Below are 22368 nucleotides of genomic sequence, written 5' to 3'. Positions count from 1 at the left end.
GCACGCAAACCGAGGACCGAACCTAGGGCATGGTATGCAACTCTAACAAGGCATGGCAAGGCATGGAATATAGCATACAAGCATGTAATTTCTAGCACTAAAATGTGATGCAAAATGGTCTCGAAACACGGAAACATGGCACCCGATGCATGAGATGAATCCCGAAACTCGAAACTAGGCACATGGAATGACTTATAGCTATACAAAGCATGCATTATTTAATTATGAAGTATAAAGACAGAGCCAAGGCAGTCCCAAAACATGCATATTTCCAATTTATAACAAGTCTCAAAAATGAACACAAATAGGGCTAATCTATCATGCAAAAATGGCCCTAAAAGAGAGATTAAACACAAGGGACAGCAGCTGGCCCCAAATGGCAAAGAGCCCTTTAACAAAGTTTAAGAGGGGATCACAACAAGGCACTTTACAGTTTACATCAAGCCACGAAAATAATCACAAATAAGGCCAAACTATCATGCAAGAAAAGGCCTAAAAGAGGGGTAAAGAGACAAGTGGTAGCTTCTGTTCTCAAACAGAGGAGATCCTTTCAACAAAGTTGAAGAGGGGCTCAAAAAAATATATTTCACAGTTTATGGCAAAGTCCAAAACAGCTCAGAAATAAGCCTAAAATACTATGCAAAAAAATTGGCCTAAAAGAGAGATAAAGCGGCAACTGATAGTAGGAGACCTTAAACAGAGGAGAGCCCTTCAAAAATGTTTAATAGGGGCTCAAAAAAATTTATTTTAAAGCTTATGACCATGTCCAAAACAACTCACAAATAAGCCTAAAATACTATGCAAAAATTGGCCTAAAAGAGAGATAAAGAGGCAAGTGGTAGTAGGAGACCTCAAACAGCGAGAGGTCCTTAATAAAACATGAAAAGGGGCTCAAAATATGAATATTTACAGTTTGGGTCGGAACCTAAAAAAGATTTCAAGTATGGCTTAGATAGCATGCAAAACAAGGCAAGAAAGAGGGAAAATGGGACTCACCCTTGTAGAACCAAGCTTCAACAACTTTTGGGCCAAGTTTGGGAGCTCTTCACCTCTGGAAAGCAGCCTCAAGTTGCTAGAATCGAGTGTAGATTGATAGGCTAGGAGTTGATGTAGAAATGGCCAAGAACCAAGGTATTTTGAAGCTTGGATGAGAGAGATAGAGAGAGATGTGTATGCCAAGCTCAAAACAATTTTACTAACCCTCACAGATGCAGCTGGAAGTGCTGGTTTTATAGGGAAAGGAGTGGAGGAAAAAGGGGGAAAAATCAATTCAAATTTCCCCCCCAATGGCAGCTCCCCCGAATACAAAATCTGGGGAGAAACAGATTGCACAGCTGGAACACACTTGGAGAAGGGGTTTAGACCGACCAGGTGCAGAGGGTTCAGGTGGCCGGCCGACCACCTCCCCTGGTCAGCCGACCAGGGGTCAAAAGGGTAAAGATGAATTGTTGGCCGACCTACCCAGAAAGGTGGCCTTCCAGATGAGCACAACACAACCCTGTAGAGAAAAACCAGAAACAGTGACCCAGAAGAGAGAAAAGCTAGCTTTTTAGAGGGGTTCAAAAGGGTCAGGATGAATTGCTGGCCGGCCATGTCATATTGGTGGCCTCCCAGGTGTGTACAACACAAATATGTGGTTGAGGGCCCAAGAAAGTGGCCCCGGGGTGGTCAACATTAGCTTTTTAGTGTGGAAAACGGGCAACGGAGAGCGATGAAGAAGTAAAGTTGGATTTCAGAACAATTGTTGGCCTCCAACCCTTCTACAACCTTCCTAACAATGAAAATAAGGTCTCCACCAAAAATTAAACAAAACGGATGCAAAACGGAGGTTTGGGGGACCGAAACGCGCGGCCCGGGGCCCCGAAAATAGGCTGTTAAGCACCGGATGTGGTGCTTGACCATGAAGTTGGTTTCTTGGGCCACAGTGTCCCTCAAAAGGGAGGAAATAAGTTGCATACCAAAAATCGGAGCAAACGGAGGTGGTTAGGTGGTCCCGAACCGAGGCACACGGCTGTCGGCTCCGAAAAACTAGAAATTGGGCTCCAAACAGGAAAAATGGCCTACGACCACGAAACGTAGCCCACGGCCACTGAGAGATGATCTACGAGACCTCTCCCTCCCTTCGGGAAGAGAAAACGGAGAAAACGGGACCTGATTCGCAAACCGAGGCAAGGCACAAAAGAGTCCGAAAGTCCGGAGGCAAGGCTCGCAGCCAAGACTTTGAAACTTCTGAACGAGCACAATATGCAATATCACCGAGCACTCAAGCGGTGACGTCTGAGTCTCAAGGTCGGTCAAAAATAGGGTGTCTACAGTTGCCCCTCTTTGACAGAACTCGGAAGTCATAAGTGACGGGAGTGAATGTCAAAGCCTAGAGACGACCCATTTTTGACAAGGCCGAAGACTTAGACAAACATACTAGGTAACCGAGAAATGTGCCCGCAGGCATGCCCGCAAGCAGGGGGCAAAATGCAAAGCGACATGCACAAAGGCAGGTGTAACTCAATGATCATGCAAAGCAGCAAGCTGTAATGAAGCGCACACGTAACAGTTTTAAGCAAGAATGCAAAGCAATACTACATTTCATGCAGTTAAGAATATGGAGAATTATTCAATCCTCGCCACATCTCACACGGAGAAGATACAATACCTGCGCAGTTCGTCTGGTCGCACCAGCCTCGAATAAACCGTACATGCAATATCGTGCCTCATGCTGCTGGGGATCTCTCGCTTCTTCTTGATTGAGCCACAGGTACTACTTTTCTCCCTGACTATGGTCGCAGCTTTCCCTATTCTCCAACAGGGTGACAGACTAGGTTGGTTCAGTATCCAGAATTGAGGTGCATACACATGCTATCTCAATCTATGGGGCTGCCATACAGATTTCAAGCCGAGAATATACCTCTAGGCATTTAAACTAGACTTTAGTCTCGGAAATCCCGAACCTTTGCGTTCTAGGCAAGAGCCATTCGAACTCTAGTTTCCACCGTCTCAGTTGATCTCCTAGGAACTCACTGCTAACACAGGCAGGTGGCTATACCAGACCACCGGAAGTCGTTCGGGCACGACAAACACCAAAGGAATTGCACCTTTAGAGGATTTAAGGTCTCCTAGACCCGCGAAGGTGCCCAAGATAATGCGATGAAATGCAAGTAAAATGCAAGTATGATGCGCAAAAGAGCGCGAATGATGATGCAGGATTTAAGGTCTCCTTAGACCGGAGGATTTAAGGTCTCTTGGACCAGGTGCGTGTACAAGACAGTGCGAATAAATGCAAGTGCAATGCACAAAATAGTGCGAGTGCTGATGCAGGATTTAAGGTCTCCTTAGACCGGAGGATTTGAGGTCTCCTGGACCAGGTGAGTGTACAAGACAGTGCGAATAAATGCAAGTGCGATGCGCAAAACAGTGCGAGTGATGATGCAGGATTTAAGGTCTCCTTAGACCGGAGGATTTGAGGTCTCCTGGACCAGGTGAGTGTATAAGACAGTGTGAATAAATGCAAGTGCGATGCGCAAAACAGTGCGAGTGATGATGCAGGATTTAAGGTCTCCTTAGACCGGAGGATTTGAGGTCTCCTTGACCAGGTGAGTGTACAAGACAGTGCGAATAAATGCAAGTGCGATGCGCAAAACAGTGCGAGTGATGATGCAGGATTTAAGGTCTCCTTAGACCGGAGGATTTGAGGTCTCCTGGACCAGGTGAGTGCACAAGACAGTGCAAATAAATGCAAGTGTGATGCACAAAACAGTACGAGTGATGATGCAGGATTTAAGGTCTCCTTAGACCGGAGGATTTGAGGTCTCCTGGACCAGGTGAGTGTACAAGACAGTGCGAATAAATGCAAGTGCGATGCGCAAAACAGTGCGAGTGATGATGCAGGATTTAAGGTCTCCTTAGACTGGAGGAATTGAGGTCTCTTGGACCAAGTGAGTGCACAAGACAGTGCGAGCTAAAGGTGAGGTGCGCAAGATAGCGCGATAAAATGCATGCACAATGCAAGTAATGGTCACGGCACAAGATAGCGCGATGCAATACACTTATAAGTGCAGGTGAGGTGCGCAAGATAGCGCGAATGATACAATGCACAAAATAGTGCAATATGCTAAATAGCGCGATTGATTTGAAATGCACAAGATAGTGCAATGTGATATGCAAAGCACAAAATAGTGCGATGAATGCAATGCACATGACAGTGCGATGGAGGTGCGTAAAATAGCGCGAATGATAAACTGCACAAAACAGTGCGATTGTGGTGCGCAAAATAACGCGAGTGATAAACTGCACAGAACAGTGCGATGGAGGTGCGCAAAATAGCGCGAATGATAAACTGCGCAAAATAGCACGAATGATTAGAAATGCACAAAATCGTGTGATACGCTAAACAGCGCAAGTGATTAGAAATGCACAAAACAGTGCGATACGCTAAACAGCGCGAGTGATTAGAAATGCACAAAACAGTGCGATACGCTAAACAGCGTGAGTGATTTGAAATGCACAAGATAGTGCGAGTGAGATACGACCACAAGATGCACAAGACAGTGCTAGTGAGATACAAAGTGTAAGTGCACAGGACAGTGCGAACGAGATAAAATGCACAAGAAAGTGCGATAAAATGCATCTCTATGCAAGTATGGGGGCATTTTCCATGCAAAAGATACGAGCATTTTCTATGCAAGTATGGAAGCACATTCTATGCAATATTGAAAGCAAGCATATTGTATGCATGAAACAAGCAAAGCATATTCTATGCGGAATCGAAAGCAAGCATATTCTATGCATGAATCATAACGATGCGCGGCACGCATGCAACAACAGTGTATATGAAAGTTCACATTCTATGTAATAGAGGAGCATCAAATATGTACTCTGGTGCCTCTGATTTGCCTCTTAGAGGGCTTCGCAACTCACTCAGCTCAAAAAGGGCACACCATGTTCATATTGGCGAGAGATAACATCTGCATGTGAAACCCTCAGGTACTGCTTGGACTGCCATTCTAACTTGAAGCAGGCTTACACTTGGGGTCGAGATACACTCATACTCCAGAGAAACAGCGAGGCCTGAGAAGGTGCACCTGGAATGCAGTCTCGGATTTTGCTAAAGTTGAAACATGCTAAAATGCTCCAAATTTTCCCTCTTTTCTTTTGCTTTGCAGTCTGGAACCTAAATAGCTTCAGATAGGTCCTTGTTTTACTATTCTGACATGACCTGGGTTGAACCCTGCGGCTTTATGAAAGAACTAATCTTTTTTTGCACAAATGTGGAGAACGACACGGCACTCTGAGCACAAAATGATTTTTGAAATTGAAATGAGAAAAAGGGTTCTCAACCGGGTATTGAGCCTATAACTGACCATAGCCAAAACGACTCAACAATAGAAAACAAAGGTAGAACGACCTGAACACAACTCAACAAAGGAAAAACAAGGTAAAATGACCTAAACACATTTGTTGACACTCAAACAACTTAAAACAAGAAACGAGACAAACAAAACGCACAAACACAACACTCAGCTGTGTTACAAAGGTAAAAGACCTCTCGGTGCACGAGGAGCCAGTTTCTCCGGGTATAGTTTCCCACCCTTTCTCATTTGTGATTCTCACATCACTTGGCCCTCAAGCTCTGTTTTTCTGAAAAAGCCCTTTCCTCACTTTTTCTCTCAGCGCACACCTCTCTATTCTTCAATCTCTCATTTTAAATCCCTCCCCTGGGTGGTTGATGGATAAACAGAAAGTTGTGGGCTCTTGCCCCTAGCATTCTGCTAGATTCTTCTTCTTCTGCACGCGGCTAGTGAGTTTCTCCCACAGAGGGGCTATGCTACAACTGGGTGTGTAGCAAATCTGCAACTGACATCGGTTGACGATGCTCTGCTGGGGAGTTTGGACGTGATCAGATCTGTCCAGATAAGGGAGTGGAATATCTTGATCCATTCCAGTTCGTGCTTCGCTCTTGGCTTGATACGTCGTTGCTCGGATGGTGAGAGAGCTTTCAGCCCTTTTGCTGTTAACTTCAGTTGTGCCCTTTTCTGGCAGGTAGAGTGCCCTTCTTGGCAAGTATTGTGGCAATGGGGAAAAGACAGAACACCTGACTCAACTGTGCCCCTAGTTCATCATTTCGACCATTTTTTTGTTTTTGGCTTTCTACTAAGACAATTTTGACCAAAATGAGAGTTCGATTAACATGCTTGTTCAATTTTCTGATTTAAAATCATGCAAGTCAAGTTATGAGCACTGAAAATTTTCCTTTTTTTGGTCCAAGAAATAGTCCAGTTTTGGAAAAATAGAATAATTTTTGAGAGAAAATTAGTCAACCTCATTAAAAATTCTCAAAAACTATTTTTGCAAACGGTCACTGCTCAACGAGCATGGAACCCGCTCTTGAGATGCACAACTTCAGATCCGAAGGAAAATTGCCCCGTGCTTGAATAGAGCTTCCTGGCAACGGAAAGTTGCCCCTTGTTGAATGGCACCGCAGCATATTGAATAGCAACGGAAAGTTGCCCCTTGTTTGGATAGCACCGCGGCGCATTGTAGTCAGTCCTCAGAGTGACGAACACAACCAAATTTTCGGATTCAGAGAAAGCAAAGATGATCAAAACCATTACATGGACACAGTGTTTTACGGCTGGACTTCAGAATGAAGTTGCCTACGTATCCCAAAGATGGGAATCAAGCCTCACGTAGTTCGGGGTTAAGGTACACTCGGGTATTAACCTCTCCTTTTGCGCTCTAACTTTTGCCAAGGCCGCCCTTTGCGGGTTTTCAACCTTGCGAGCTATATTCTTCAATTCTTTTTCATTTCTTTTCTTCTTTTTTCCATCTTTTTCTTCTTTTTTTTTTCATTTTTTGCATTTTCTTCATTTTTTTTTTTTTTTTTTTTACATTTTTCTCTTTTGTTCTTTTCTTTTCTCTTTTTCTCACTCTAACTTTTGCTTGGGTCGCCCTTCCGGGTTTTCGGCCCAGCGAGCCTCTCAAGGGTAAAAGTGTAGCTTGGTCCATGTCAAATGGTTTTGAGATCTCGAATCCGTCTAAATCCAGGAGAGTGACTGCTGTTCGCTGACGATGCAGGAGGCCATCCAATGGGGGCTGAATTTGCCCCTAGTGTTGTGGATAGGAACTCAGTTGTTCTTCAGCAATACTTTCTTCTTTCTTCTCTTCTGGGATTTGGCATTCTTGCCAGTCTTCATTGATTTGCAGGATGATCCATCTTCGGCTCTCCGAGCACATCTGACATTTTTCTGCCCCTAGGTCGAGGGCTGCTTCGAATCTGGCCACACAGGCCTCACATTGCGGTTGACCGTTGAACATTCTGAGTTAAGGTTCAAGGTCGAAAAGCAAAGGGGGGTCGAGTCTCAAGGCTGAGAGCGATCCTAATCTGCACAATCTCAAGAGCGATACCACACAGGTCTTCGCAGGACTGCGCAAAACATTTTTTTTTTTTAAATCTTTTAAGAAAGCGACTAATCGCTCGCGCGGAAGACAATGTAGAACCAATCTGGATCAAGCTAGGATCCTTCTCAATACTCACGTTAACAAACATGATTTCATTCATTAAGGGCTTAGCATGCCTCTCTTTCCCTCAATTGATCAATTTTTTGCAAATCCCGAGGAATTCTTTCCTCTTCGTTTTCAACACGGTGTTTAAAAGGTTTTGAAAAACTTAGGCCAATGCAATGAGTTCGAGGCACAGAAGAGCGGGTGGAAAGCACTGCCATTTCATTCAAAACTTCTGGCACAACTGGCACAAGGCAGAAGCGAACACAAGAATGCGAAAATCACTGCTGTTCATTCAAATCTGTTGGCATTACTGGCTCCAAGGCAAAAACAGACTCAAAAGAAAACGAAAAGTCAAACACAAAACAAGCAAGTGATGTCCGAGGTAACACCCCCGAAATCACCCGACTCCAACAAAATAGGACTGACTCGGTACAACAAGATAGGCCCAACTGACTCAATAAGAAAAGGCTGACTCTATACAAAACAACAAGACGGATTCAATGCCCAAATTAGAAAGCACAAAACTAGTGTTTGCGTATTGCTCAGAACAGTGCGTGCCATTCCCACATCTGGAGTTTAATCGAGTGCCACCCGCAGCTGGTTCATCCCCCGATCACATGATCACATTATCTCCTAAGTTCACCGATCCAGTGCCGATAGACTTTGCAGAGCTTGGCGCGACAATGACCCCGTTGTCAAATAAATCCTGTACTTCATGGTGAAGACGGAAGCAGTTGTCGGTAGTATGGCCAGTTTGCTGATGGAAGGCACAGTACTGGGCGGCATCATGCGTAGCTGGAAGAGGATTTGGGAGAGGCCGAGGCTCAAGGGGTTTGAGATGGCCTTGTCCAACAAGGACTTGGAGAGCTTTGGACAAAGGCATATAGAGGGCATGGAAGACCCTCTGACCTCGGGGTTGGTACTTCAAGGTTTGTGGATTTTTGCGAGTAAAGGGATTGACAGGTGCTGGCCTGGTTTGTTGATCTCTTCTGAGTGCAAGATTATAGCTGAAAGGAACGTTTCTGATACAACGACCCTTCTCCCGACTTGCCCCTTGATTCAAACTGCCCGCAACTTGAGTGGCGAAAATGTCATCCATAGTTTTTGCAACAACTGCAAGCACTTGCTCTTTGTTCAGTCCCTCGGCTTCAAAGCCTCAACAGCCAACAGAAGATGTTCATGGGGATCCATGTCCACCCCTATCTTGTTCTTTTCACTCCCCTCCACTTTGCCAAGGGATTGGCATTCCTCAAATACAGCCCGTTCCAAGACTGGAGAGCCTTTTGACACGAACTCCCTGGTATGTGATGTGGTTGATGACGAAGCCAATATCCCAGAGGCCAAATTTGTCACAGTTCTCTGAAGATCTTTGATCATTCTCTTCAGCTCAGAAGTAGTGGGTTCACGGGTTTGAGATGATTGAGGTTCAGGTGCACCCATCATGCATAAGTCCATGCTTTCTAGAATGAACACCTTAGGCTTGGGTAGATAGGTCAGGGTGATGTATATGCTGGGGTCGAAGGTGGATGGCAGTATATGGATAAGATTGAGGTAGGCAGGAGATGTTTGGTCATTGGGGTCTTAAGGTGGAGCTATCGTCCGATTGTCGATGAGATTTTGGACCTCATGACGAAGGCGGTAGCAACGGTCAGTGCCATGACCGCGCTGCTGATGGTACACACAGTACTTAGAGGGGTTATGTCTGGCTGGGAGTGGGTCAGGCAGAGGTTGAGGATCGAGGGGTTTGAGATGCCCTCTTTCCATCAGGACTTTTAGTGCACTAGTCAGGCTCATATAGAGAGGGGTGAAAGTTCTGCCCTGAGCTCGGGCTGGGCCGACGGTTTGTAGGCTTGGTTTGGAAAAAGGGTTGGTTGTGGTGACTGTATTGATTTCAGTGGGTTCGGGAATAGTGCTACTTCCAGCATTGGTACTCCTTGAAATCATCCTCCTTGTCAATTCCCTTGTTCTGGGAATGATCCCACTGTTGAGCGCATTCTCAACCTGAACCCCCAGTTCATGTAGACCTTTGAAAGTGAATAGTGGCGCGACTATTAACTTTTGCAACATATCATGCTCGAGGTTTCGCACCATCATCTGCACTTGATCCCTTTCAGAAAGGCGACGATCTGTCATTTGTGCTGCCTTTGCTCTCCACCTCGCAACGAATTCCACAAAAGGCTCTGTTGGGTTCTGGCGGGTTGCTTCAAGCTCTTGGATGGTCATTTCAACTTGGGTATTGTAAGAATACTGATCAACAAAGGCCTCAGCCAATTCTTCCCAGTTTTGCTTCACTGTATTCTCCAACTTAGCGTACCAAGTGGCTGCTACACCCGACAGGTTCTCCCATACAGAGAGAGTTTCTGTGGCTTAGTCAAACCCATCGGCTTTAGGACATCCAAGAAAAGTCGGATATGTACCATTGGATCCCCATACCCGTCAAAACGGTCAATATATGGCATTTTGAATCTGTCTGGGAGCCGTACGGCAGACTCGGTGTACCCATCCTCAATGTCAGAAATGGAGTTAAGGCCCTGTGCCTTTTTGAACTGTTTCTCAAGGTTCGCAATTTTCACTGCGGTCAGATCGAGGTCATTAGCATCAAGGGGATAAAGTCTCTCATTAGGTTGCACCAGGGGTCTGAAAACTCGGGTTTGAGCTAACCCTTCTCGAGGATCTGGACCCTGCAAATCTTCAGCTAGCGAAAGTGGGTCAAAGTTCGGCTGGGGTCCCAAAGCTGGATGTGAAGCAGACGCCCCAGATGGGCGCTGCGTTTCAATACTGGTCTCAACTTGCATGGCAGTTCCCTGATTTAGCGCTGTTATCACAGCCACAAATTCTTCCGAACCCTATGCCATCACGGTCTGCTGAGTCCGAACAAAGGTGATGTGACTGGCGATTGACGGATCAGATGAACCGGTGAGCCCTGACTGGCTTTTCTTTGCCTTGCCTCAGCGAAAGAACACTGGTTGCCCTTGAATTGAATTTCTGACCTAAAAAAGTCTATCAGCACTAGTCCAATGTACCCGGGGGATATCGAAGCCTTCTGAAGCTATAGTTCCAGGACTATCTAGCAAAAGAGAAAACATGCAGCATCTCAGCCTGATTTCACCAAAACAGATATGAGCATAACAGGATGACTGTGCCCTCTACTGAATTCTGCCCCAAAATTTGGCCTGTAAACTGTTACCCTTTAGTAAACTAAATCCCAAAATACTGAATTGGTGCCCGCAGGCCTGATGACCAGACTTGTAAACTGATGCATGCATTCCTGTAGAGACGCACTCTAAAAGTACATAACAGATAAGTGAGAGCCAAAGAACCCCTATGTTGGGATAGGGTTTCCCTGTCCTATTTTTTCAGGAGCTAGGGTTTCACTACACACGCAGCTGCTTCAAACAACCTATCGGGTAAGCTACATGTCCTAGTTTGGAATAGTCACTATGGATTCCAAATATGCACTAGGTCGAATGGTCAAAAGGGTGCCCCGGTAAAATCGGGGTTTGTGTTCCCATACTGGCAGAGCCCGTAACCGGTAAGCCTTATGGCACGCAGCCTCTGGCAAACCGCTCAGGAATAGCAGATGGCAAACACGGTGTCCTAGGCGTACTAATGCAAATGCAATGCAAAGAAACACATAAGTGTAATCAAAACAAGATATCATGAGTTCGAGTCAAGTTCTCTAAATCCCCAGCAGAGTCGCCACAAACTGTTGACGTCCCCTAACGCCCCGGGAGGGATGAGGTCCCGTTCTGTTCGTATTGGGCTCACTACAGTTCGGACTCGAATTGTCACGGTTCTTAATCTGAACCAAAGAGTCCAAATCCGGTAAATCGTTTTGAGAAAACAGATTTTTGAAAGAAGTGCCAAACATGGACTGCTTTGCCAGATACAGAGTCGCCACCTAAATGTTTTATTTTGGGAAATTTAGGAAACCCTGACTCGTTGCCTAAGGCCACGTTTCCGTCATCACCAAAGTTGCCTCGGCTCGGGAACTTGGGTACGATTGGGGAAGGTCATTTCGTGAGCACCCCCGCTCGCCCGATCAAAGATTGGACTCTACTAACCATGATATCTAGTTTTGAAAACATTATGTGTTCTTATTCCAATTATTAGCCTAGATTTACTATGTGATGCGCACAGCATACAAGTATAGACTGGGTCGCCTGAATTGGAACAAAACATTTCACGTTTGTTTATTTGAAAATGGTTTGATGGTGCTACCCGCAAGTAGGCTAAGACGCGGATTTGCCACCCTCGGGTGGACTTAGAAAACATGATTTTGCCACTGTCTAGTGGGCTTAAAACTTACAGTCAACGAATTGTTCCAATTCAAATAACCCAACCTTCACCCACAGGCATTCAGGCAGTTATATCACATAAGCAGTTAGCCTCATGGTAAGCACGCTATCATGGCAGTCACTCACACGCATGCAAGGATGTTAAAGCATAAAAACTTACCAAGTACTCCAAGCCAAAACAGAAGCTAATTAGAAATCCATGCATGATCCTAATTATACAGAAATGCCTAATGCAACACATGCAAAAATGCAACTATAATAGGCTCGACTATTCTAAACATGGCATATGAAATGCTTCAGCCACCATGTATTCAACTTGGAATTGAAATACAAATGCAGTTAGTATGATGCGCCGAGCCCGGTGCATGCAAGACAGATGAATGAATGCAAACATGCTGTCATACTGTATGCTAATTGAAACATGCCCTAATCTAACCATCATAAGCTGGTAAATAAAAGGAAGAAAGACGTGGGGTTGGAAGACAAACATCACACACACACACACTTATTACAGTTGTGCCCTCGCTCGGAGGGTCCAAATAAATAATATACAGTCCCGAATAAATAATTACAGTTCGAATAATTACAAAACCCTAATTAATTAACAAATTAATCTAGGAAAGCAATAAATTGGCATGCAAATCCGTGGACTGCCTCAGCTCTGTTCCGAATGATGAATGATGCATGCTCGGGTTGACTTTGTCAGAAAATCCCTTGTGATGCCCCGGTTTACCTCTATTTGTAATTGTTCTTGGAATGCGTGCCAAGCTCCGAAAGGCTGCTGATTTCTGATTTGCTGCAACAGAGAGCAACAAAGGGGCATGGCAAAGTATTTTCACGTATGTATGCATGACTACTCTTTAGAGAGTGTAGTCCTCGATCCTCGTGCCACCAATCATGCACCTCGATGCATGATGGCCGAGGAGTCGATTTGCACGACTCAATATGAAATGAATGCACATATGGACACAACAAGGCCTAGACTCCATCATGGATAATCCGGAGTGTCGGCGACCGAGAATTGAGACACGTTCCGTCACTCGGAGTACGAAACGCCCCTCATTTCCCGTGCTTGGGCTAACACCTATCCCAAACACAATGCAATATGCATGACATGCATGAATGCAATTCTAACATGCAACCTAGCATACACAATGCTATGAAATGGCATACACAATGCGTGATGTAACATGGCATACACGATGCTCTAACATACAACCTAACATACGCGATGTTATGAATTGAAATGGCATACACAATGCACAATGGACTTACACCAATATGGGTGGGCCTCGGCCACACTCACATCAGTAGCCATTGGATGAAAATGAGACACTCAAAATGCGTGCACACATGCACGCAAACCGAGGACCGAACCTAGGGCATGGTATGCAACTCTAACAAGGCATGGCAAGGCATGGAATATGGCATACAAGCATGTAATTTCTAGCACTAAAATGTGATGCAAAATGGTCCCGAAACATGGAAACATGGCATCCGATGCATGAGATGAATCCCGAAACTCGAAACTAGGCACATGGAATGACTTATAGCTATACAAAGTATGCATTATTTGATTATGAAGTATAAAGACAGAGCCAAGGCAGTCCCAAAACATGCATATTTCCAATTTATAACAAGTCTTAAAATTGAACACAAATAGGGCTAATCTATCATGCAAAAATGGCCCTAAAAGAGAGATTAAACACAAGGGACAGCAGCTGGCCCCAAATGGCAAAGAGCCCTTCAACAAAGTTTAAGACGGGCTCAAAACAAGGCACTTTACAGTTTACATCAAGCCACGAAAATAATCACAAATAAGGCCAAACTATCATGCAAGAAAAGGCCTAAAATAGGGGTAAAGAGACAAGTGCTAGCTTCTGTTCTCAAACAGAGGAGATCCTTTCAACAAAGTTGAAGAGGGGCTCAAAAAAAGATATTTCACAGTTTATGGCAAAGTCCAAAACAGCTCAGAAATAAGCCTAAAATACTATGCAAAAAAATTGGCCTAAAAGAGAGATAAAGAGGCAACTGATAGTAGGAGACCTTAAACAGAGGAGAACCCTTCAAAAATGTTTAAGAGGGGCTCAAAAAAAGTTATTTTAAAGTTTATGACCAAGTCCAAACAACTCACAAATAAGCCTAAAATACTATGCAAAAATTGGCCTAAAAGAGAGATAAAGAGGCAAGTGGTAGTAGGAGACCTCAAACAGCGAGAGGTCCTTAATAAAACATGAAAAGGGGCTCAAAATATGAATATTTACAGTTTGGGTCGGAGCCCAAAAAAGCTTTCAAGTATGGCTTAGATAGCATGCAAAACAAGGCAAGAAAGAGGGAAAATGGGACTCACCCTTGTAGAACCAAGCTTCAACAACTTTTGGGCCAAGTTTGGGAGCTCTTCACCTCTGGAAAGAAGCCTCAAGTTGCTGGAATCGAGTGTAGATTGATAGGCTAGGAGTTGATGTAGAAATGGCCAAGAACCAAGGTATTTTGAAGCTTGGATGAGAGGGATAGAGAGAGATGTGTATGCCAAGCTCAAAACAATTTTACTAACCCTCACAGATGCAGCTGGAAGTGCTAGTTTTATAGGGAAAGGAGTGGAGGAAAAAGGGGGGAAAATCAATTCAAATTTCCCCCCCAATGGCAGCTCCCCCGAATACAAAATCTGGGGAGAAACAGATTGCACAGCTGGAACACACTTGGAGAAGGGGTTCAGACCGACCAGGTGCAGAAGGTTCAGGTGGCCGGCCGGCCACCTCCCCTGGTCAGCCGACCAGGGGTCAAAAGGGTCAAGATGAATTGTTGGCCGGCCTACCCAAAAAGGTGGCCTCCCAGATGAGCACAACACAACCCTGTAGAGAAAAACCAGAAACAGTGACCCAGAAAAGAGAAAAGCTAGCTTTTTAGAGGGGTTCAAAAGGGTCAGGATGAATTGCTGGCCGGCCATGTCATATTGGTGGCCTCCCAAGTGTGTACAACACAAATATGTGGTTGAGGGCCCAAGAAAGTGGCCCCGGGGTGGTCAACATTAGCTTTTTAGTGTGGAAAACGGGCGACGGAGAGCGATGAAGAAGTAAAGTTGGCTTTCAGAACAATTGTTGGCCTCCCACCCTTCTACGACCTTCCTAACAATGAAAATAAGGTCTCCACCAAAAATGAAACAAAACGGATGCAAAACGGAGGTTCGGGGGACCGAAACGTGCGGCCCGGGGCCCCGAAAATGGGCTGTTAAGCACCGGATGTGGCGTTTGACCACGAAGTTGGTTTCTCGGGCCACAGTGTCCCTCAAAAGGGAGGAAATAAGTTGCATACCAAAAATCAGAACAAACGGAGGTGGTTAGGTCGTCCCGAACCGAGGCACACGGCCATCGGCTCCGAAAAATTAGAAACTGGGCTCCAAACAGGAAAAATGGCCTACGACCACGAAACGTAGCCCACGGCCACTGAGAGATGATCTACGAGACCTCTCCCTCCCTTCGGGAAGAGAAAACGGAGAAAACGGGACCTGGTTCGCAAACCGAGGTAAGGCACAAAAGAGTCCGGAAGTCTGGAGGCAAGGCTCGCAGCCAAGACTCTGAAACTTCTGAACGAGCACAATATGCAATATCACCGAGCGCTCAATCGGTGACGTCTGAGTCTCAAGGTCGGTCAAAAATGGGGTGTCTACAGTTGCCCTTCTTTGACAGAACTCGGAAGTCATAAGTGATGGGAGTGAATGTCAAAGCCCAGAGACGACCCATTTTTGACAAGGTCGAAGACTTAGACAAACATACTAGGTAACCGAGAAATGTGCCTGCGGGCATGCCCGCAAGCGGGGGGCAAAATGCAAAGCGACATGCACAAAGGCGGGTGTAACTCAATGATCATGCAAAGCAGCAAGTTGTAATGAAGCGCACACGCAACAGTTTTAAGCAAGAATGCAAAGCAATACTACATTTCATGCAGTTAAGAATACGGAGAATTATTCAATCCTCGCCACATCTCACACGGAGAAGATACAATACCTACGCGGTTCGTCTGGTCGCACCAGCCTCGAATAAACCGTACATGCAATATCGTGCCTCATGCTGCTGGGGATCTCTCGCTTCTTCTTGATTGAGCCACAGGTACTACTTTTCTCCCTGACTATGGTCGCAGCTTTCTCTATTCTCCAACAGGGTGACAGACTAGGTTGGTTCAGTATCCAGAATTGAGGTGCATACACATGCTATCTCAATCTATGGGGCTGCCATACAGATTTCAAGCCGAGAATATACCTCTAGGCATTTAAACTTGACTTTAGTCTCGGAAATCCCGAACATTTGCGTTCTAGGCAAGAGCCATTCGAACTCTAGTTTCCACCGTCTCAGTTGATCTCCTAGAACACACTGCTAACACAGGCAGGTGGCTATACCAGACCACTGGAAGTTGTTCGGGCACGACAAACACCAAAGGAATTGCACCTTTAGAGGATTTAAGGTCTCCTAGACCCGCGAAGGTGCCCAAGATAATGCGATGAAATGCAAGTAAAATGCAAGTATGATGCACAAAAGAGCGCGAATGATGATGCAGGATTTAAGGTCTCCTTAGACCGGAGGATTTAAGGTCTCCTGGACCAGGTGAGTGTACAAGACAGTGCGAATAAATGCAAGTGCGATGCACAAAACAGTGCGAGTGATGATGCAGGATTTAAGGTCTCCTTAGACCGGAGGATTTGAGGTCTCCTGGACCAGGTGAGTGTACAAGACAGTGCGAATAAATGCAAGTGCGATGCGCAAAACAGTGCGAGTGATGATGCAGGATTTAAGGTCTCCTTAAACTGGAGGATTTGAGGTCTCCTGGACCAGGTGAGTGTATAAGACAGTGTGAATAAATGCAAGTGCGATGCGCAAAACAGTGCGAGTGATGATGCAGGATTTAAGGTCTCCTTAGACCGGAGGATTTGAGGTCTCCTTGACCAGGTGAGTGTACAAGACAGTGCGAATAAATGCAAGTGCAATGCGCAAAACAGTGCGAGTGATGATGCAGGATTTAAGGTCTCCTTAGACCGAAGGATTTGAGGTCTCCTGGACCAGGTGAGTGCACAAGACAGTGCGAATAAATGCAAGTGTGATGCGCAAAACAGTGCGAGTGATGATGCAGGATTTAAGGTCTCCTTAGACCGGAGGATTTGAGGTCTCTTGGACCAGGTGAGTGTACAAGACAATGCGAGTAAATGCAAGTGCGATGCGCAAAACAGTGCGAGTGATGATGCAGGATTTAAGGTCTCCTTAGACTGGAGGATTTGAGGTCTCCTGGACCAAGTGAGTGCACAAGACAATGCGAGCTAAAGGTGAGGTGCGCAAGATAGCGCGATAAAATGCATGCACAATGCAAGTAATGGTCACGGCGCAAGATAGCGCGATGCAATACACTAATAAGTGCAGGTGAGGTGCGCAAGATAGCGCGAATGATACAATGCACACTATAGTGCAATACGCTAAACAGCGCGATGGATTTGAAATGCACAAGATAGTGCGATGTGATAAGCAAAGCACAAAATAGTGCGATGAATGCAATGCACATGACAGTGCGATGGAGGTGCGCAAAATAGCGCGAATGCTAAACTGCACAAAACAGTGCGATTGTGGTGCGCAAAATAACGCGAGTGATAAACTGTACAGAACAGTGCGACGGAGGTGCGCAAAATAGCGCGAATGATAAACTGCGCAAAATAGCGCGAATGATTAGAAATGCACAAAACAGTGTGATACGCTAAACAGCGCAAGTGATTAGAAATGCACAAAATAGTGCGATACGCTAAACAGCGCGAGTGATTAGAAATGCACAAAATAGTGCGATACGCTAAACAGCGCGATACGCTAAACAACGTGAGTGATTTGAAATGCACAAGATAGTGTGAGTGAGATACGACCACAAGATGCACAAGACAGTGCTAGTGAGATACAAAGTGTAAGTGCACAAGACAGTGCGAACGAGATAAAATGCACAAGAAAGTGCGATAAAATGCATCTCTATGCAAGTATGGGGGCATTTTCCATGCAAAAGATACGAGCATTTTCTATGCAAGTATGGAAGCACATTCTATGCAATATTGAAAGCAAGCATATTGTATGCATGAAACAAGCAAAGCATATTCTATGCGGAATCGAAAGCAAGCATATTCTATGCATGAATCATAACGATGCGCGGCACGCATGCAACAACAGTGTATATGAAAGTTCACATTCTATGCAATAGAGGAGCATCAAATATGTACTCCGGTGCCTCTGATTTGCCTCTTAGAGGGCTTTGCAACTCACTCAGCTCAAAAAGGGCACACCATGTTCATATTGGCGAGAGATAACATCTGCATGTGAAACCCTCAGGTACTGCTTGGACTGCCATTCTGACTTGAAGCAGGCTTACACTTGGGGTCGAGATACACTCATACTCCAGAGAAACAGCGAGGCCTGAGAAGGTGCACCTGGAATGCAGTCTCGGATTTTGCTAAAGTTGAAACATGCTAAGATGCTCCAAATTTTCCCTCTTTTCTTTTGCTTTGCAGTCTGGAACCTAAATAGCTTCAGATAGGTCCTTGTTTTACTATTCTGACATGACCTGGGTTGAACCCTGCGGCTTTATGAAAGAACTAATCTTTTTTTGCACAAATGTGGAGAACGACACGGCACTCTGAGCACAAAACGATTTTTGAAATTGAAATGAGAAAAAGGGTTCTCAACCGGGTATTGAGCCTACAACTGACCATAGCCAAAACGACTCAACAATAGAAAACAAAGGTAGAACGACCTGAACACAACCCAACAAAGGAAAAACAAGGTAAAATGACCTAAACACATTTGTTGACACTCAAACAACTTAAAACAAGAAACGAGACAAACAAAACGCACAAACACAACACTCAGCTGTGTTACAAAGGTGAAAGACCTCTCGGTGCACGAGGAGCCAGTTTCTCCGGGTATAGTTTCCCACCCTTTCTCATTTGTGATTCTCACATCACTCGGCCCTCAAGCTCTGTTTTTCTGAAAAAGCCCTTTCCTCACTTTTTCTCTCAGCGCACACCTCTCTATTCTTCAATCTCTCATTTTAAATCCCTCCCCTGGGTGGTTGATGGATAAACAGAAAGTTGTGAGCTCTTGCCCCTAACATTCTGCTAGATTCTTCTTCTTCTGCACGCGGCTTGTGAGTTTCTCCCACAGAGGGGCTGTGCTACAACTGGGTGTGTAGCAAATCTGCAACTGACATCGGTTGACGATGCTCTGCTGGGGAGTTTGGACGTGATCAAATCTGTCCAGATAAAGGAGTGGAATATCTTGATCCATTCCAGTTCGTGCTTCGCTCTTGGCTTGATACCTCGTTGCTCGGAGGGTGAGAATGCTTTCAGCCCTTTTGCTGTTAACTTCAGTTGTGCCCTTTTCTGGCAGGTAGAGTGCCCTTCTTGGCAAGTATTGTGGCAATGGGGAAAAGACAGAACACCTGACTCAACTGTGCCCCTAGTTCATCATTTCGACCATTTTTTTGTTTTTGACTTTCTACTAAGACAATTTTGACCAAAATGAGAGGTCGATTAACATGCTTGTTCAATTTTCTGAATTAAAATCATGCAAGTCAGGTTATGAGCACCGAAAATTTTCCTTTTTTTGGTCCAAGAAATGGTCCAGTTTTGGAAAAATAGAATAATTTTTGAGAGAAAATTAGTCAACCTCATTAAAAATTCTCAAAAACTATTTTTGCAAACGGCCACTACTCAACGAGCACGGAACCCGCTCTTGAGATGCACAACTTCAGATCTGAAGGAAAATTGCCCCGTGTTTGAAGAGAGCTTCCTGGCAACGGAAAGTTGCCCCTTGTTTGAACGGCACCGCAGTGTATTGAATAGCAACGGAAAGTTGCCCCTTGTTTGGATAGCACCGCGGCGCATTGTAGTCAGTCCTCAGAGTGACGAACACAACCAAATTTTCGGATTCAGAGAAAGCAAAGATGATCAAAACCATTACATGAACACAGTATTTTACGGCTGGACTTCAGAATGAAGTTGCCTACGTATCCCAAAGATGGGAATCACTCGGGTATTAACCTCTCCTTTTGCGCTCTAACTTTTGCCAAGGCCGCCCTTTGCGGGTTTTCAACCTTGCGAGCTATATTCTTCAATTCTTTTTCATTTCTTTTCTTCTTTTTTCCATCTTTTTCTTCTTCTTTTTTTCTTTTTTTGCATTTTCTTCATTTTTTTTTTTTTTTTTTTTACATTTTTCTCTTTTGTTCTTTTCTTTTCTCTTTTTCTCACTCTAACTTTTGCCTGGGTCGCCCTTCCGGGTTTTCGGCCCAGCAAGCCTCTCAAGGGTAAAAGTGTAGCTTGATCCATGTCAAATGGTTTTGAGATCTCGAATCCGTCTAAATCCAGGAGAGTGACTGCTGTTCGCTGACGATGCAGGAGGCCATCCAATGGGGGCTGAATTTGCCCCTAGTGTTGTGGATAGGAACTCAGTTGTTCTTCAGCAATACTTTCTTCTTTCTTCTCTTCTAGGATTTGGCATTCTTGCCAGTCTTCATTGATTTGCAGGATGATCCATCTTCGGCTCTCCGAGCACATCTGACATTTTTCTGCCCCTAGGTCGAGGGCTGCTTCGAATCTGGCCACACAGGCCTCACATTGCGGTTGACCGTTGAACATTCTGAGTTAAGGTTCAAGGTCGAAAAGCAAAGGGGGGTCGAGTCTCAAGGCTGAGAGCGATCCTAATCTGCACAATCTCAAGAGCGATACCACACAGGTCTTCGCAGGACTGCGCAAAACATTTTTTTTTTTTTGAAATCTTTTAAGAAAGCGACTAATCGCTCGCGCGGAAGACAATGTAGAACCAATCTGGATCAAGCTAGGATCCTTCTCAGTACTCACGTTAACAAACATGATTTCATTCATTAAGGGCTTAGCATGCCTCTCTTTCCCTCAATTGATCAATTTTTTGCAAATCCCGAGGAATTCTTTCCTCTTAGTTTTCAACACGGTGTTTAAAAGGTTTTGAAAAACTTAGGCCAATGCAATGAGTTCGAGGCACAGAAGAGCGGGTGGAAAGCACTGCCATTTCATTCAAAACTTCTGGCACAACTGGCACAAGGCAGAAGCGAACACAAGAATGCGAAAATCACTGCTGTTCATTCAAATCTGTTGGCATTACTGGCTCCAAGGCAAAAACAGACTCAAAAGAAAACGAAAAGTCAAACACAAAACAAGCAAGTGATGTCCGAGGTAACACCCCCGAAATCACCCGACTCCAACAAAATAGGACTGACTTGGTACAACAAGACAGGCCCAACTGACTCAATAAGAAAAGGCTGACTCTATACAAAACAACAAGACGGATTCAATGCCCAAATTAGAAAGCACAAAACTAGTGTTTGCGTATTGCTCAGAACAGTGCGTGCCATTCCCACATCTGGAGTTTAATCGAGTGCCACCCGCAGCTGGTTCATCCCCCGATCACATGATCACATTATCTCCTAAGTTCACCGATCCAGTGCCGATAGACTTTGCAGAGCTTGGCGCGGCAATGACCCCGTTGTCAAATAAATCCTGTACTTCATGGTGAAGACGGAAGCAGTTGTCGGTAGTATGGCCAGTTTGCTGATGGAAGGCACAGTACTGGGCGGCATCATGCGTAGCTGGAAGAGGATTTGGGAGAGGCCGAGGCTCAAGGGGTTTGAGATGGCCTTGTCCAACAAGGACTTGGAGAGCTTTGGACAAAGGCATATAGAGGGCATGGAAGACCCTCTGACCTCGGGGTTGGTACTTCAAGGTTTGTGGATTTTTGCGAGTAAAGGGATTAACAGGTGCTGGCCTAGTTTGTTGATCTCTTCTGAGTGCAAGATTATAGCTGAAAGGAACGTTTCTGATACAATGGCCCTTCTCCCGACTTGCCCCTTGATTCAAACTGCCCGCAACTTGAGTGGCGAAAATGTCATCCATAGTTTTTGCAACAACTGCAAGGACTTGCTCTTTGTTTAGTCCCTCGGCTTCAAAGCCTCAACAGCCAACAGAAGATGTTCATGGGGATCCATGTCCGCCCCTATCTTGTTCTTTCCACTCGCCTCCACTTTGCCAAGGGATTGGCATTCCTCAAATACAGCCCGTTCCAAGACTGGGGAGCCTTTTGACACGAACTCCCTGGTATGTGATGTGGTTGATGACGGAGCCAATATCCCGGAGGCCAAATTTGTCACAGTTCTCTGAAGATTTTCGATCATTCTCTTCAGCTCAGAAGTAGTGGGTTCACGGGTTTGAGATGATTGAGGTTCAGGTGCACCCATCATGCATAAGTCCATGCTTTCTAGAATGAACACCTTAGGCTTGGGTAGATGGGCCGGGGTGATGTATATGCTGGGGTCGAAGGTGGATGGCAGTATATGGATAAGATTGAGGTAGGCAGGAGATGTTTGGTCATTGGGGTCTTAAGGTGGAGCTATCGTCCGATTGTCGATGAGATTTTGGACCTCATGACGAGGCGGTAGCAACGGTCGGTGCCATGACCGCGCTGCTGATGGTACACACAGTACTTAGAGGGGTTATGTCTGGCTGGGAGTGGGTCAGGCAGAGGTTGAG

Source organism: Camellia sinensis, chromosome 5 (genome assembly GCF_055761805.1).
Source record: "Camellia sinensis isolate YWXY chromosome 5, ASM5576180v1, whole genome shotgun sequence".
Taxonomy (NCBI): Eukaryota; Viridiplantae; Streptophyta; class Magnoliopsida; order Ericales; family Theaceae; genus Camellia; species Camellia sinensis.
This window is presented reverse-complemented; position numbering follows the sequence as displayed.